General features: G+C 35.2%; 1 protein-coding gene across 16 annotated transcripts in view; it reads left to right on the top strand.

The window, feature by feature from the left end:
- The window catches only part of LOC137251744 (CUGBP Elav-like family member 4), a 922306-nt gene that overhangs the window by 277370 nt on the left and 628455 nt on the right, over positions 1-16481 (top strand). The gene's annotated exons all lie outside the window — the stretch shown is intronic.

Below are 16481 nucleotides of genomic sequence, written 5' to 3'. Positions count from 1 at the left end.
ACTTAAGAAGTAAAAAAGTTGCATATTTTTAGGCCAACTTAGTGCAATATTGTTCAAAAAACTTCCTTTGGAGATAACCTCCATGCTGACCCTTAAAGTCAAGGGGACTCAATAGTAGCGTGCTCGTTTTTCACACCCAATTTGCAGATTTCAAGTCACAAAAAAATAACTCTTGCCAAGAAGTGCTATTTTGGATTGAGTAGACAATTGAAAAGTAAATTCTTCGCACGAACAAAAATCGGGCTCTACAAGTCGCTCAACATACCCTTCCGGATATATGGCTCAGAATCATGGGCGCTGTCGAGACAAGATAAAAGGACTCTTTGTGTATTTGAGGGAAAAGTGCTGCGGAAGACTTTTGGTCCTCTCCGTTTGCCGACGACAAGTGTCGAAAGAGGAATAATGCCGAGCTGTATGATTTACTGCAGATATGAAGTAAGTGCAGCGCCTAGAAACCTAAAGGCTTCGTTGACGAGATCATGTTGTGCGCGCGTCTTCGGCTCCGGCCAAGAAACACTAAAGTCGACAGCACAATTTGGAAGCAGAGGAATAGAGTGACCTCTACTGACTTGGGAGAGGCAGGCGAAGGATGACTTGGTCCTATTGTTCTCAACTATTGCGCAACAGAGAAAGCTGGCTTGACTTGTTGCGAAACGGCCAAAGTTGCTCTAGTGGTTAAGCGACAATTAATGATGATGATGCGACATCAACATAGTCCAGCAAATTAAAACACAGCTGCTACGCTGGCTTTTGATATACGAAATAAAGATTATGCACCGGCTAAGAAAGTATTTTTATCGGCACCCGCCTATGGAAGCGGAGGAAAACGTCGGCCCTTTAAGTTTTATTGATGTGAGTTAATTCAGCGTAGGAGTGACTTGTTTGACGGCTATAATCATCTAAACGGTTAAGCACCAATGAAGGAATTAAAAAAGTCATCCACTTTAATGAAAATGATGCAACCTCAAATATACACATATAATTTTTTTTTAATTCTGGGATATTGTCTTTATTGCCTTGAATATTTAACTGAGCAGCAGTTGAGCCGCCCCTCCGTAAAATATTCAATCCAACGCTGAATAAACTTACGGAAAGTGTATAATTTTTGGCATAGAATTTTGCATTAAATCTGCAGTCCACAAATTATTCAAGTGTTGTATAAATTTATCTTTAACGAGCTTTAAGATACTTCCACAAACTGTATTTTCTTACCCCAACCTTATGCAATTAAATAATGAACCCTTTTCCATAGCCTTCTTTACAAAAATCTGGAACAATTTTTGATTACAAAATATATATGTATTTATGTAAATGTGGCCCACGCTCACTTGAATAAAAATAAATAATTCAGTTTGTTTGCTTCATTAAATTCACTTTAGAATTTAGAAACTAAAAAACAACAACAAGACGTCAACAGACGAAATATCAATATACATTTGCTACACGATATATCGCTGCAACTATTCAAATGCGACAAGTCTAGGATGAATTCGGGATCTGTCGCAAATGAGTATGCGACTATAGCCAGTTTTGATATCTTTATATGGGTTGGAGTGGCCCCTTTTGTTTGAGCATGTCCTATGTAAAGACCAATTGTACCTGTTTATGCCTGAACGGGTAGTGTCGGACTGATCCTCCTTATACCCCTACGGGTACTATCGGACAGATCCTTTTTGTAATGTTCGACACTTCCTCTTTTTACCCCTTTGGGTACTGTTCGACATGCCCACTTTTTACCCCTACGGTTAATGTCGGACAGATCTTTTCTGTACTGTTCGTCAAGTCCTCTTTATGATCCTATGGAAAGTATCCGACAGGCCCTTTCTGTATCCATACGAGTACTGTCGGACATATTCTCTTCCGACCCCTACAGCAAGAGTAACACAAGTCTATTTTGTTGGCCTATGGGCACTGTCGGACAAGTCCTCTTTCTACCCGTACCGATTTTATAATTTTTTAAACTCACAATATAATACAATATTCTTTATTTTTTCGTATTGGTGTTGTAGAATAATACAAACAAAACAAATATTGCGAAAATGAAACATATAGTCCTAGTATTTTAGGTTCGGTATAGAGCACTTTTCTTAGATAATGCTATTCAGCCACATTTAATCTTTTTATTTTATTCATTTCTTTACTATTTTTTTTTTTTTTTTGTCTCAATCGGCTACATAAATTTCAAACGGACTGATGCCAAATATACCCAAAAGGGACTAAAGAGGATCCCCATTGTGGACAAAATATATCAATCGCAGACCGCTCTCTTTGGGGATATATCGCACGACTTTTTGCAGGGATACTACATACACACTCACTAACGCATTTATGTACACACATACATTTAGAGAGCAAAAATCAAAAAGTGAAAATCATGTCGCAGCGTATTGCTGTTGCTTTGGGTATTGCGCCTTAAAATATGCAAGAAAATTCAAATTAACTTTCAATTTCTAGTGTGTAGAGCGTGAATGTCACTAAAATAAAATTTTATTTTGTTTTTGGTATCACTACGTTATTAACGTGTGGATGAATGAAGTGCACCGACCGCACACAATCAAATATAATTTGCATAAATTACATATATGCGAACAGACAACTGACAGCGCATACAAATAACAACAGACATACAAACCCCAAAACATTTCTTGCTGTAAAGAGGGGGGGGGGGGGGTGTGGAGGTGAAGGGGGAAGAGGGGGAAGGGGGAACTAGGAAGATGGGGAAAGCAAACTGTGCACTAACAAAAAAATAGAGCTTGGCATGGTCATCACTCAATCAGTTCTGCAGCTTTTTATCCTCTTAGCAACTGTATGTGCATATGTGTGCCTCAACTGAAAAAACCACTTAAATTAAAGAATATGTTTTTCCATATATTTTATTTGTATACTTTTCTTGTAACTATGCTATAAATAGGCGCCAACGTGTTTTTATTTTTAATTAGCTCTGTTTTATATAAAAATATTTGTATATACATATTTAAGTATACATGTGGTAAGAACGCATATTTAAAATAAACTTTTGTCTACTGGCATCAATTTTATACATATGTATAATATTTTATGATAGCTAAAAGTGGACATTTATAAGTCACCGCCATGTTCGTTGAATGCGTGGTGGCACGGCAAAGCTACAGACATCGTCAGATGCTCAACTAATGACTAGTGAACGTCATGCTTGAGCACAAACTAATATGAAGATATATAAATAGACATTTACATACAATTTTATACGTATGTATACTTGCGAGTATTTATGTAAATGTATTTTTTTTTTAATAAGAGTAGGTATGTTATTTTATGCATGCATGTGTTTGTGTTAATGAAACACACGACCACCTTCGAAGCCCACCAGCTGGATATTGGGAAAGTTTAGATAGCATAAATATATGTGAGCATTACTACCCACTTGGAATGAAAGAAGTTCTAGCTATATACTTAGTTACTAACTTAGCTGGCGCTTAATCATTTAAATGCTTACGGCCTTCCACCGAGTTGCACCAGGCGCTTATCCGTTGGGCTAGCTGACGTCACACGAAACGAATGTAAATCGTTCACCTAGTGGGAGCCACTCTTTCCTCTGTTTCCAAAGGTCGGCTCCGATAAAAAATACTTTCTTAGCAGGAGCTTCATCTTTCTTTCACTGAACTATGTTTATGTCTGCATAAAGCTCTTACAGCTCGTCATTAAATCTTCTTCGCAACTTGTTTCCAGAGTGGAGATCCATAAAAGTTTCGAAAACTTTTTATTTCAAACACTCCCAGAGCTGCCTCAGCTGATATTGTCCTGGTCCATCCGAAATAGGAGGTTATTTCTCAGTTGCCTACCTAGTCCAAACAAGAAAAATCTTGGCAAGAGCTTAGGTTATTGTTTATGTTAATGCTGGTTCCCAGATAAACAAAGTTTTACTATTGCAAAGTGGCTCCAAACAGTGGCGGGGCTGCCAAGACTCAAATGCGCTGACTTTTTGCCATCATTTACCTTCAAAACTATATTTCCGCTTCTTTTTAAAGTTTGGAATTAGAAGAGTTTACGGCGCGTTATTCATGCAGGTGATATCAATGTCATCAGTTTACGTTAATTATTACACTCGCTTATAATACAATTTTCTCCAGCATCAGAAATCGCAGGATATGGTGTTACCCTGTAAAATCTCGTTCGTTGTTGTTGTTGTAGCGATAAGGACACTCCCCGAAGGCCTTATGGAGTGTTAACGATGTTGATGGTCCTTTGCCGGATGCGGTACGTTCCGGTACCAAGCCCGACCATATCGGAAACGATTTGGTATGACCACATGCGCCCTCCCACTCCCTAGATCCATGAGAAGTTTGGGGTCGCCAGAGCCTCGGCTGTTAATGAAACAGGATTCGCCACGGATAGTTGAGGTAAACAATTGGGTTTGAGAAGCTATATATTGCGCTGGCAATTCCTTGAAATGGTTGCGCAACACAACCGCTTGAATCTATTTGGTATCTCAGTCGCCTCTTACGACAGGCATACCTACCGCGGGTATATTCTAACACCCTAACCCGCAGAGTCGATCGCTTATTCAAGCTGCGACGAAATATTCACAGGGTCGGTGTTAGGTCCTCTGATCATGCGCACATCTAAATCGCTGCAGGCATGTCGCCCGTCTATCCTAAAGTGGTCGATCGGATTGCGTATACTGCGACCGGGGGACAGCCAAGTAACTTGGTGTATATTTTCTTGTATGTTACTTTTGCTAGATATGACATGTTTCGAGCATTTTTGACGTCGATCAGCCTAAGAGGTTCCATTGTGTGGGCTGATTTTCCGACCGTGTAGCCAAAGACACCGTCCTTGCCTACCCTCCTGTTAAAATCACCAAGCACGACATTTGTGGTGCGGGCAGCGCTCGTGTGCGTGTTCTATGCGTATGTTTAAAATACATTTCACTTCATTTTCTTTTTTCTCTATCGGCGTATAGTGCAGATGAATGATATACTAAAAATTTTAGCTTTTATTTGGATAGCGGCGAGATCTTCGCGCACAGGCGTTAACGTCAGGACTTGGCGACAAAGTCGCTCTCCCTCCACAAATCCGTCGTCGGAACTACGCTTCTTTGGATGGCCACTCCAGTAAATTACAAAATTGTTGATTTTCTTCATTTCTTGCTTCGCTCGTTGCATTTATTGGATAGCGGTATTATCAGCATCTACACTAATCCCATTAAGGGAACGGACACTCCAGGAGCATGCCCTCAACTCATAGTCCCTTAAACTTTGGCTAGTAATTTTAAGTTATATTAAAAACATTTTTCATCAACTGTGTCTCCCATCGCAGAATATACCGTAACAACTCGCAGGAAAAATTTCATATGATTATTCCATTGAAATATGTACCTACAGTGTCTTTCAAATATATTTTTAACTGACACGGTATAAAGTATGTATGTATTTGTAAATAAGAGCTCATATACTGGAATATATTAAAATATGCATAGTGGTCATACAGCGAAAATAGCATAGTCAGCAAAATTGTTCACCAGCAGCGGCAAACCAAAACAGCAGAAACAACTAAAACAACAAAAAACACAATAATCTGCATGACGAGCGCAGCAAATGTAAATTTTGGATTGCTTGAAATTTTAGCTACAGACAAATGACCCGCGCACAGAGCAACAACATTAAAAGACCAAAGGACAGACCTTTAGTGTAAAAAAAAAAAAGCAACACACACATTCATACAGAGATTAACAAAAAGACAGACAGCGTCCAAAAAGCGTAGGACAATTACGTTTTGATTGAGTTGTGGTCATGCCAAAATTAAAGCAAACAAAAAAAAATATATATATGACAACAGAAATGACGAGCAATTGGAATATGAAAGAAGAAAAAGTAAGCAAAAGGGATGGTAAGCTAAACAAAAAGTAAATAAAGCAAATTTGCAGGAAAACCCCATAAGTAAATGAAGGCAAATGATGAACACAAATCCATAGAACTAATTTTTGTTTGCTTTGAAAATGTTGTTTATTTATTTTTAGTCATTTTTAGTTTTTGATTTAAATTTTCTTTTCATGTTAATTATGAATATATTTTGTAATTTAAGTTAACCCCTTCATATACATATGTTAAACTTTTCTCAAGAGGTGGTAAATGCTTAACCGTCCTTTTTGTTTATTGCCAGCAGCCAAACAATCAGACTTAGGCGAAAAGGCACATGTATCAAAACATTGCATATCTTAAGGAGCATACAGCTCCCCTTGATAGATTTTATTTGCGCGGCCTTAAATGAAACCGGTGTCAGAATCAGGATGCTAGTGTAACACTGTTTTCACACAGACGGCTTATTGAATAATAAAGGCAGTTTTCTACATTAAGACGCTTATTGAGCTCAATCTTCCCTACAAAATTCGAATCTATTATTATTTCATTAGAAGCTAATCGAATGCCTAATGAAGTCAAAAGCACAATGCAACTCTGTTGGCAGCGTTCCGCTTCCGTTTCCGCTTCATAGTTTTCAAACCAAATGTCATTGTCTGCATGGCGGAACGATACAAGGTGGCCGGATCGAACAGCTGATTATAACCTTTTTTATTTGATTTGATACATCAACTACCGGCGCAGTACGATTTTGACATTTGTCCATCGAATTTACAAGTACATGGAATTTTGTTTGTTTGTAGGTATGCCACCATGCTCCCACCTTGTATCGTTCCGCCATGATTGTCAGTCTTATCCTTCATACTAATCGAGCAGTTACTTCTGTGTGAAAGCAAAAAATTTACGATTTCATTAGCAGGTGAAATGAGATCATTAAGTTTCTGTGTGAAAACAGTATAAAGTTATTAGTAAACCTTATTTAATATTTTTTGATAAATGTATACGCTAGAAATGTTTTGCATATTTTTAGGCGCATAAAATAGACAAATCGAAATGTTTTCTTCCAATTTTCATTCAAAAGCGAAATATTTGAAATTTGCAACGCCTAACTGCAACTGGCTCATTTGTTTTAATTCCAGTAGTTGCATGTGTCTATTTTCCTGTATAAGTATGCTTTCTATAATTGATAACAGAACAATAAAAAACATATAATCATAAATTAAAAATCATGAATTTCAACGAAGAAAAAAGGATGCAAAAGGAATGGTATACTAAAAAAAAGTAAACAGAAAAAATTTACAGCGAAAAGCAATATGCAAATGAAGGCAAATGATAAACACAAATCCAAGCAACTAATTTTAGTTTCCTTTGAAAATTTTGTTTATTTATTTTTAGTCATTTTAGGTTTTTGATTTAAGTTATCTTTTCCTGTTAATTATAAATACATATTCATATGAGTTCAAATTTTCTCATGAGTTTGCAAATGTTCAATGTTCATGGTCAGCAGCCAAACAATCAGGTTTAGGCGAAAAGGCACATGTATCAAAACATTGCATACCTTAAGGAGCATACAGCTTGCCTTCATAGATTTTTGGTGCGCAAATTAAAAGAAACCGGTGTCAGGATCAGGATGCTAGTGTAAAATTCTGAATAAATATTATTTAATATCTTATTTTAAATGTATACGCTAGAAAATTTTAGCATATTTTTAGGCGCATAAAATAGATAAATCGAAATTTTTTCTTACTATTTTCATTCAAAAGCGAAATATTTGAAATTTGCAACACTTAACTGCAACTGGCTCATTTGTTTTAATACCTGTAGTTGTATTTGTCTAGCCTCCAATATATATATAATCCATAACAGAACAACGAAAAGAAACCATATAAGCATAAATTAAAAAATCATAAATTTCAACCATGATTTATTGCAATTTAAGCACATACACACTTGTACTCGTATACACAATTTATATTCATATAAATATAGTTTTGTCGATAGTGCGTCTATATGTATGCAACATAATAGCTCATGTGCATTTAGTCGCTATATTGAGTGCCTTTCGCTTGCGCTACATCATCGCTTGTTTGCTTTTGTTAGGCAAAAATCAATTAAAATTTCATCAAATAATTAACAAAAGAACCACATCAGCAGCTTGCTATATTTAATAGCACACCACGCACGCATCACTAAGGCATCGTATCATACACATACACTCTCGTATGTGGACGCACATTAAAAAGAAGCATTAACGGCGCACAGTGGGCATAGTATTGTGCTGCGGCCTTTTTTTTTTAAGTCGGACTTTGTGGCAGCGCACTGCCCTCAAGTGGCCCGCTGAAACCAGGCTAAGCCTGTTTTTTTGTTTTTTTTTTTTTTTTTTTAATTCATACATAATTTTTTTTATCCTAATTCTTATTTATGTTTCATTTAAAATTTACCGACCCTATGAGAGGCAGTGGCTTCTGAAGCGCCGAGATCTATAACTAGTCAGCTACAGAGAAACTCATCAGCTGAGAAATATAGATTCACAAAAACAATAGATTAAAAGTATAAATATAATTTTTTAATTATTAAGGGAAGATAGAACCGTTTTTTATGCCAAAGAGTGAGTCCGAAACATCAATTATTCTCGAGTGAGAGTTATAGTCTTCACACAAACATAGAAAAGGTTCGTTTAGTTGGAAATTGCTTCTGCATTGTTTAAGAATTATTATAATGCATTGAAGCTCGACACGGAACATTCAAGTTTACTTCGTTCAAAAGAAATTGGCTTGATATCGATCCATTTAAAAGTCTAGCCATAAATAGTACACCTAGCATTTCTCTACGACTTGCAAGGGTAGGAAGATTTATTAGTTTTAACCGATTAGTGCAAGGAGGAAGTTTATACGGACTCTCCATTGAAGATTTCTCAAGGCGAAAAGTAAAAATTGTTTTTGAATTGATTCTAGTCTATCCACATGAATTTGATAACGCGGATTCCAAATTATCGATCCATATTCTAATATCGGCCTCACCAATGATGTAAAAAGGGTTTTTATAACGCAAGGATCACTAAACTCTTTTGCCCATCTTTTCACAAATGCTAAAACACCTCTCGCTTTATTGACTGTGGCATTAATATGAGGATTGAAACTAAGTTTGCAATTCATTGTAATTCCCAAGTCGACAAAAACATCAACGGTTACCAGAGTTAAAGTCACTTTTTCCCCATTAGGCATACGGGTATGTATGCTGCTACCCCTAGCGCGTTACGGGGCTTAGAATATACCCACGGCACATATGCCTGTCGTTTGAGGTGACCAAAATACCCAAATAATTTTAAGGGCTTGTATAGGTCAACACTTTAAAGGGCATGCCAGTTCAGTTTAGATCTTCTCTAGCCCTATTTTCAACCTGTCCTACACGTCGCGTATCCTTATTTTTAGCCAGCCGAGGCTCTTGCTTTTTCATCGAACTAGGGGTGGGAGCGGGGTAGCCTAGAAGACTCAATTATATTAAATTTCTCCCGAGATAAGCGGGCTTATACCTCAATGGTACTTGTCACCGAAAGGTACCGGAGCTATATCTGGCAAAGGACCATCAACTTCGATAGCACCTCCCAAAATCATGGGGGAGTATCTTTATCGCTACAAGGAATTTTCAAATTCAGACTTTTTTTTAAACATCACCGTCTTCTAAGGAACGATTTTTGCCCTTATGATGCATTTTCATTGGGTTCTAAAATATTTTCCTAGTTTCCAGACTCTAGCTCCAAGCGCATCAACTCAAAAAACGTTTGCCGAAATGTTCCCGTTTTTTACCTCTTACCAGAGAAATCTGGGAGCGACAAAATACATAAACAAAGTACTTGGCGCGGTTAACCTCCGAGGAGATTTAGGCTGAGCTTCTCTTCTTATATGCGTCGTGCTTCTTTATAACTATTGATGAGTTCTCACTGAGAAGATTTTCGAACGCTCTGATATTCGACTCTGCCCTTAGAAAAATTTTTTCTAATAAAAAAAATTTATTCCGAAGTCTTAATGTTGTTTTGCCGGTGACCTGAACCCAGGGATCTTGGTGCTGTAAGCAGTGTGCGCTAGCATCACACCAAAGTGGCCACTTAATACAAAGAAAGTATAAAATACCGATATTGGGTATCTATTTGCACAAAGCAGAGCCTCTCCTGAGACAGGTTTTCAGTCGTTTTATACCCTTGAGGTATAAGCGGATTGTTCTACCGGGAAGATGTACCTGTACAACATAGCAGCGTGCTATTCATGGCTCATTTTGCTTTAGTCATCGTCTCTGATATCTTTAAGCAACAGGGAAGTGCTATAACCAACTATTTTCTAAGAGCTGCACTCACGACTGAACAAGTAAGACTTTTATCCGTTTCCAGGGCAAGAGCTTACTCAAAAGCAAAGTGAGGTTTGATGCCCTTAACATGGCACGCTAAGTAAGACACCACAAAAGTTGTAGTGAACACTACACCTTACTAAAGAGTTGCCACAAAATTATCGATAACGAAAAATGTATCGGTATGATATCCTGCGTATCGCTACCTTTCCGTGTACAGCTGCTGAGAAGTTTCTCTACTCTGATCTATCCGTATTTGATTTTCTCAATTTGCTTACAAATAACACAAAACATGCACACTTTGCATGAGCAGATGTTGAAACAAAAGCGTCTGGTGGAGCTTTTCAAGCAAAATTTCACCCTGAATTGTTTTGGTGCTCAAGGCCCCATGAGTGTAATTTGTGCAATGCAAGAGAGAGAGAGGGAAGAAGAGGCAAACGACCAGAGAGCAATTCATAAAAGCACACTTACACATATGCATAGCTATGCATGTATGTGTTATAGGGCACAAGTCAGCGTTATGCGTGTGATATGGCACAAATTTAATTTATTTTACCAACAAGTTCCTAGCAAACTCAAATAACGAACAACACACACACACACACACGCAATATATAGACAACATCGAAAACAATAGTTTCAAATAGCTGCTAATAGCAATAACAATAATAAAATGTGAGGAACAACATAAAAGAAAGTGCAATTTTGATGGATTGCTTTGCGGAAACTTTCAAGTTAATACACAAATTGAGGCCACTCACATACATATGTTGCATATGCAAATATTGATGCACATACACTCATACAAGCACATAAACACATTCGTTTACTACAACTAACTCAAGTGTAGTTTGCAGTACTTATGCTCAATGTTGTTGTTGTTATTTTAATATTGATTGCTATATGCTAAGCATATTAAGTTTCACAGCTTTGTTGAATGCTTCACTTCCGCGTGGTTTTCACATTGTAACACGCTCGCACACAAACACACTCTTATTTCGTTGTAATACTCACACTTCCTTATGCACATAAAAACTTTTAAATTACTTATGCAATTAAATTCTCTCGAATGCGCGCGTTCATGTGTGTCATTTGTGTTCAATTTTGGTGCACCATTTTTGCCGCCACTTTTCGTACATAAAGGCTGAGTTCTCTTTGCATTGTGAAGTTCAGCAACTGTTCCAGAGGCGGGGGTGAAGGAAGTGTGTTGGGGAACAGTAATGTATTCTAAAGCAAATTAGCGACAACACCACTTTGTTGGCGAAAACACAATGAATGTGTTCTAAGTCGATTTTAATAGCGCAGCAAGTGTATGTTGCGGTTGAAAATTCAATTATTTATTTGTGTGAGTCGAGGTTGTAGAAGGTGGAAATAATTTGAAGATAATTTGATAATTACTTAGTTTGACGAAATAAAATTTAATTTTTTTTCACCTGAAGTTATAGGCGCAACTTAATGTTCTTGAGGATATTAACTCATAAGCGCCTGAGAGTATGCAAGCCGAAAGTTTGGGTATATATTCACAGAAGCACCTGAAAGTATGCAAAGCCCTAAGCCTTCAGGGTGCGTAAGTAAGCATGCAAGGATACGCCTGAAAATATGGGGATTTTACGATAGAGCCGCCTGAAAGTATAAAAGTCGTAATTTTGAGGTTTTGCGGATATACATAAGTATGCCGGTATAAGCCTGAAAGTATGCACGAAGGAAGTTTTGAACCTTCAAACAAGATAAGCGCCTAAAGGTATGCAACTTTTAATAACACCCATACGATACAACCGAAATCAGTACCACAGACTATTGATAAGCAAACAGGAATATTTTTGAGAACACTTTATTTAAAAATATAGACTCTTGGCAATACTAATTTACTAAAGATAACTCACAGGACCTTGTCACTGTTAAAGATCTTTAACAAACAAAAGCTCTGAAAATTATATTACTACTAAAAATCATATCCTTGAACATGATCAGATACTTCTATACTAGGCGCTACTACTCCATGAGTTCTAAAGCATCGAAAATTTCATTAAAACCTCACTCAAAGCGCGCCTGAAAGTATGCTGCAAAAACTGGTATGTTTCGACAGTTAAAAAGCAGAAATGATTCACAACAGCTAGCAGAGTTACAGTTTAAAAATTTTACAGCTGTCAAAGCTTTTTATACAAAATAGCCAGCTGCTTTTTGACAAGTGTTTTTAGCTTACTTTTCTCAAACACGTGAGTAGTAAGCAGGTAATTTGTACCTGACAAAATAAGGGGAAGGCAGACAGACTAAGTAGATGTGTAGATGAGAACCCACACGCATAGACAGACAAATATGCAGATAGACAGACAAAAAATTATAATAAATGGGCATCAGTAGCAACAGCAACTAACTTGGATTGTTAGAAAAACCAACTACAAACTATAAATGAGCCGCAAGCAGTCAAAACAAAAAATCAAAACTCGACTTTTACCAGGTTGTGTGCTCCTACAAGCACTTCTACTATTTTGATCTAAAGCACAATAAGAATAATGACTGCACTTGAACATTTGAACATCTACTCGCTCTCTTTTTTCCCCCTGACGCTTTTGAAAGCACAACTACCAACAAATGAAAAATAGCAGTCAATCATGCCATGGGCAATCTGACATAGCAAACCTAAAGTGACATGAGTGACCGTCAACTGAGTTGTTATGTAAGCGCAAGTATAAACGGTTTCAAATCACGAATACCCTTACAGAGGAAATGACTGTTTTGTGTAGATAATAAAATTTGGCAATAAGCTAAAAGGTGAAAAATACTTGCACGAGAGGCATACACAGGTATTGAGAGTTAAGGAAATAACAAAAACACAAAATGAATTGTTAGTTATATGAAATCTAATAAATTATAAAATCGCGCGTGAGTAACTAATGGTTGAAGTGGTGCTAAATTGGCGAATGGCAGGAATTATGAGTCAAATGGTGGCAGAAGTGGGTTAAGCAAACGCAAGGATTTAGGGTAGGAAAAAGGCTTCGGATGTTAAAATAAGTTGACAAATTTATGAATGACTTTGAATGAAATATGCCGCTAGATTTTTTGATTATTATTATTTATGTATATTTTCATATATAAGCACCAACATTTTTACAGTTGGATTAAGGGTATAGGAAATAAATATATTTCGAGGTGATATAATTAGTTATATAGCAAACAGTAAATATCTCATGTTATTAAGAGCCATTTCATTTTTTTGTGGTGTGTTAAAGTGGCTTAGTGAACGTTTAAATAAATATTGTTAAAAAAGAAAAGGGAAAAGGAAAACAACAACAACCAAATTTGGGTTTTAGATTGTTGTGGGTTCGTGTTGCTTAATTCGAATAAGTTTTTCAAATAACTATTTATTATTCGACACAGAATTATGATATTTTCGCATCAAAATTTACTCGTTCTTACTGACAGTAAATTTTTTTTTAATTTTAACACATTAGTAATAAAATAAAAAATACAACATTTTAAATAAAAAAAATCTGTTAGTAAAAACCTGAATAGTGTCTAACGTCAGACCAAATCTTAAATTTTTTTTAATAAAATGTGTGTCTTAAGTTTTGATTCTTTTTTCACTTTCTGAGCATTTCGTTCGCACAATTTTGGAATAAAAATTTTATTAATAAAATAATTTTCATTTCTAAAAATTTTAATTAACGTCAGAAAAAATCTTACTTAGATATTAAAAAATATATATATTTTGCCTCCGAGGAGATCTAGGCTGAGCCTCTCTTCCTTTTTCTCCTTTTCCTAACTGAAAAAATTTGTTTCTAAATTTCGATCTAACTTTACCCAAAAGTTGAACCCAGGACTCTCAGTGTGGTAGGCGGAACACGCTACCATCACACCACAGCAGCCGCCATAATACTTAATTTTAATAATTTAAAACTTGTTCCAAAAATAAGCCTCTTTTAAAAGCAAAAGAAGCATTATACTGTGCTACAAAAATATATAAAAATAACTGGTGGCACGAATCTTTATATACATGTACATATATTATCTGGAAGATTTCAAAGAAATAAAGCCGAATCTGAGTCAAAACCATCCCGGCACTCCAAGTTTTTTAGAAATTCGAACCCAAAAGTGCAGAAAACGAACTTCGGTTAGATATATTTGAGGCCATGCCACTTCTTGAATTTTCATAAGACCATTCTTTCTTCTGAAAGTCCTACTCTCAAAATCGATCTTTAAGAAAACATTTTCAATTTCATCAATGCGTTTCAATTTTTGTCAAAAATCATGTGGAAATTTATAAAGGCTAAATTTCGACACAATCCCTGTATCGCGATACTAAACTTTTATATCCTGAACATTTCGGAGACAAAAAAATGCAGAAAATCGGCATCCCTAGTTGGTACACACTCTACAGAATACTACGTGTGTTTGCTTGTGCTTGTTGTGTGGAGAAAATTAGCAGGCCTCATGAAAACAAATTAAGTACTCACATTGAATATCACGAGCAAATGATAGCAAACCACCTATTAACCGAAACATCTTCTCAGAGCAAACCCTCTCGAAGAGTGTGCTCATTGTTGTTTGGTTGACAGGTACAGTGTGAGAATCAGCAAACCAGTATTTTCATTGTTGCTATTTAAAATGTTCAGAAAACAAACGCGATTATTCAAGTCGGAATTACGCATGTGTTTAGTAAGTTTGTCTATGGTTAAAAAATTAAACAAAATAAAGTAAAGTATTCAATAAAATAAAATAGATTTGGATGGAATAATATAAATTAATATAAGAAAATGTGACTAAAAATTAACAAACAAAAAAAAAAAAAAATACACGAAGTCTGTGTAAAAATAAAAATTTGGGTTTTTAGTATGTGTAAAGAAAGTGTAATCTTAAAAGTGCTTAACGTGCTAACAAAAAAATTCCAATTACACAAGTTAAAGAAAAGAATATTTGTGGTGGTTAAATACAATACAATAAAATAAATAAAAAAATTAAATAAAATAAATAAAAATAAAATAAAATAAAATAGAGTAAAATAAATAAAATAAAATAAAATTAAGCAAAATAGAATAAAATAAAATAAATTAAAATTCAATTAAGTAAAATGTCCTTTTGTAAAACGCATTACGCAATATAACGCATATGTTATGTTTTGTAACCAAAATTGAGCATACTTTCTCAAAGATTTCGACCTAATAAATCCGAATCTGTTTCGAAACCGTTCCGTCACCTCAAGTTTTTCAGATACTCGAACACAAAAGTGCAAAGACACCTGTAAATTAGACATATTCGAGGTCGTGCCACTTCTTGTCTTTTTTTAAGACCATATTTTCTTTTGAAAGTACCACTCCTACTCTTCAAAATTGCGTTTCAGGCAAATCTTTTGTGTGCTTTTGAGAAATCATCAATTGAATTTACTAAGTTTATCAAATTCGTCAATGTGTTGCAATTTTTGTCAAAAATTATAAAGAAATCTATAAAGGCTAAATATCGAGTTGATTCCGGTATCCCGGTATTGAATTTTCATATCCTAAAAATCCTGGAAGGCGAAAAAGTCCAGAAAATCGGCATCTCTATTTGACGCGCACACTAGAGTTCGCTAAGTGTGTTTGCTTGTGCTTGTTTTAGCAAGCCTCATGTATAAAAATTAAGTACTCACACTTGATCTCGCGAGAAAATGATAACAAGCCACCTGTTAACGAAAACATCTCAGAGCAAATGTTCTCGAAAAGTGTGCTCATATCTGTTTTGTTGGCTGTACAGTGCGAGAATCATCAAACTGTAATTGTCGTTGTTGCTTTTTAAAGTTTTCAGAAAACAAACGCGATTATTCAAGTCAGAATTACGCGTGTGTTTAGTGTGTTTGTCCATGGTTAAAGAATTAAACAAAGTAAAATAAAATTGGAAGAAATAATATAAATAAATATAGGAAAAGGTAATATAAAATAAAGAAAATTTAACTAAGGGTGTGTAAAACTAAAAAGTAGTTTTGTTCTAAGTGTTAGGAAAGCCTTATCTTCAAAGTGATAACAAAAAAATTGCAATTAATATTAGTAAATAAAATAAAATAAAACAGAAATAAAAAAATAAAATAAAATAAAATAAAATAATATAAAATAATATAAAACAAAATAATATAAAATAAAATAAAATAATAAACAACAAAATAAAATAAAATAAAACAAAAGAAAAGAGAAGAAAATAAAATAAAATAATAAAATGAAATAAAGTAAAATAAAATATAAAATAAAATAAAATAGAATAAAATAAAATATAACAAAATAAAAAAATTTTAAAAATAAAGAAAAAAATATACAATAAAGTGAAGTAAAATAAAAT

The sequence above is a fragment of the Eurosta solidaginis genome, chromosome 5 (assembly GCF_040869045.1).
Source record: "Eurosta solidaginis isolate ZX-2024a chromosome 5, ASM4086904v1, whole genome shotgun sequence".
Classification (NCBI taxonomy): Eukaryota; Metazoa; Arthropoda; class Insecta; order Diptera; family Tephritidae; genus Eurosta; species Eurosta solidaginis.
Note: the sequence above shows the minus strand (reverse complement) of the source record. Positions and strands in the feature narration are given on the sequence as shown.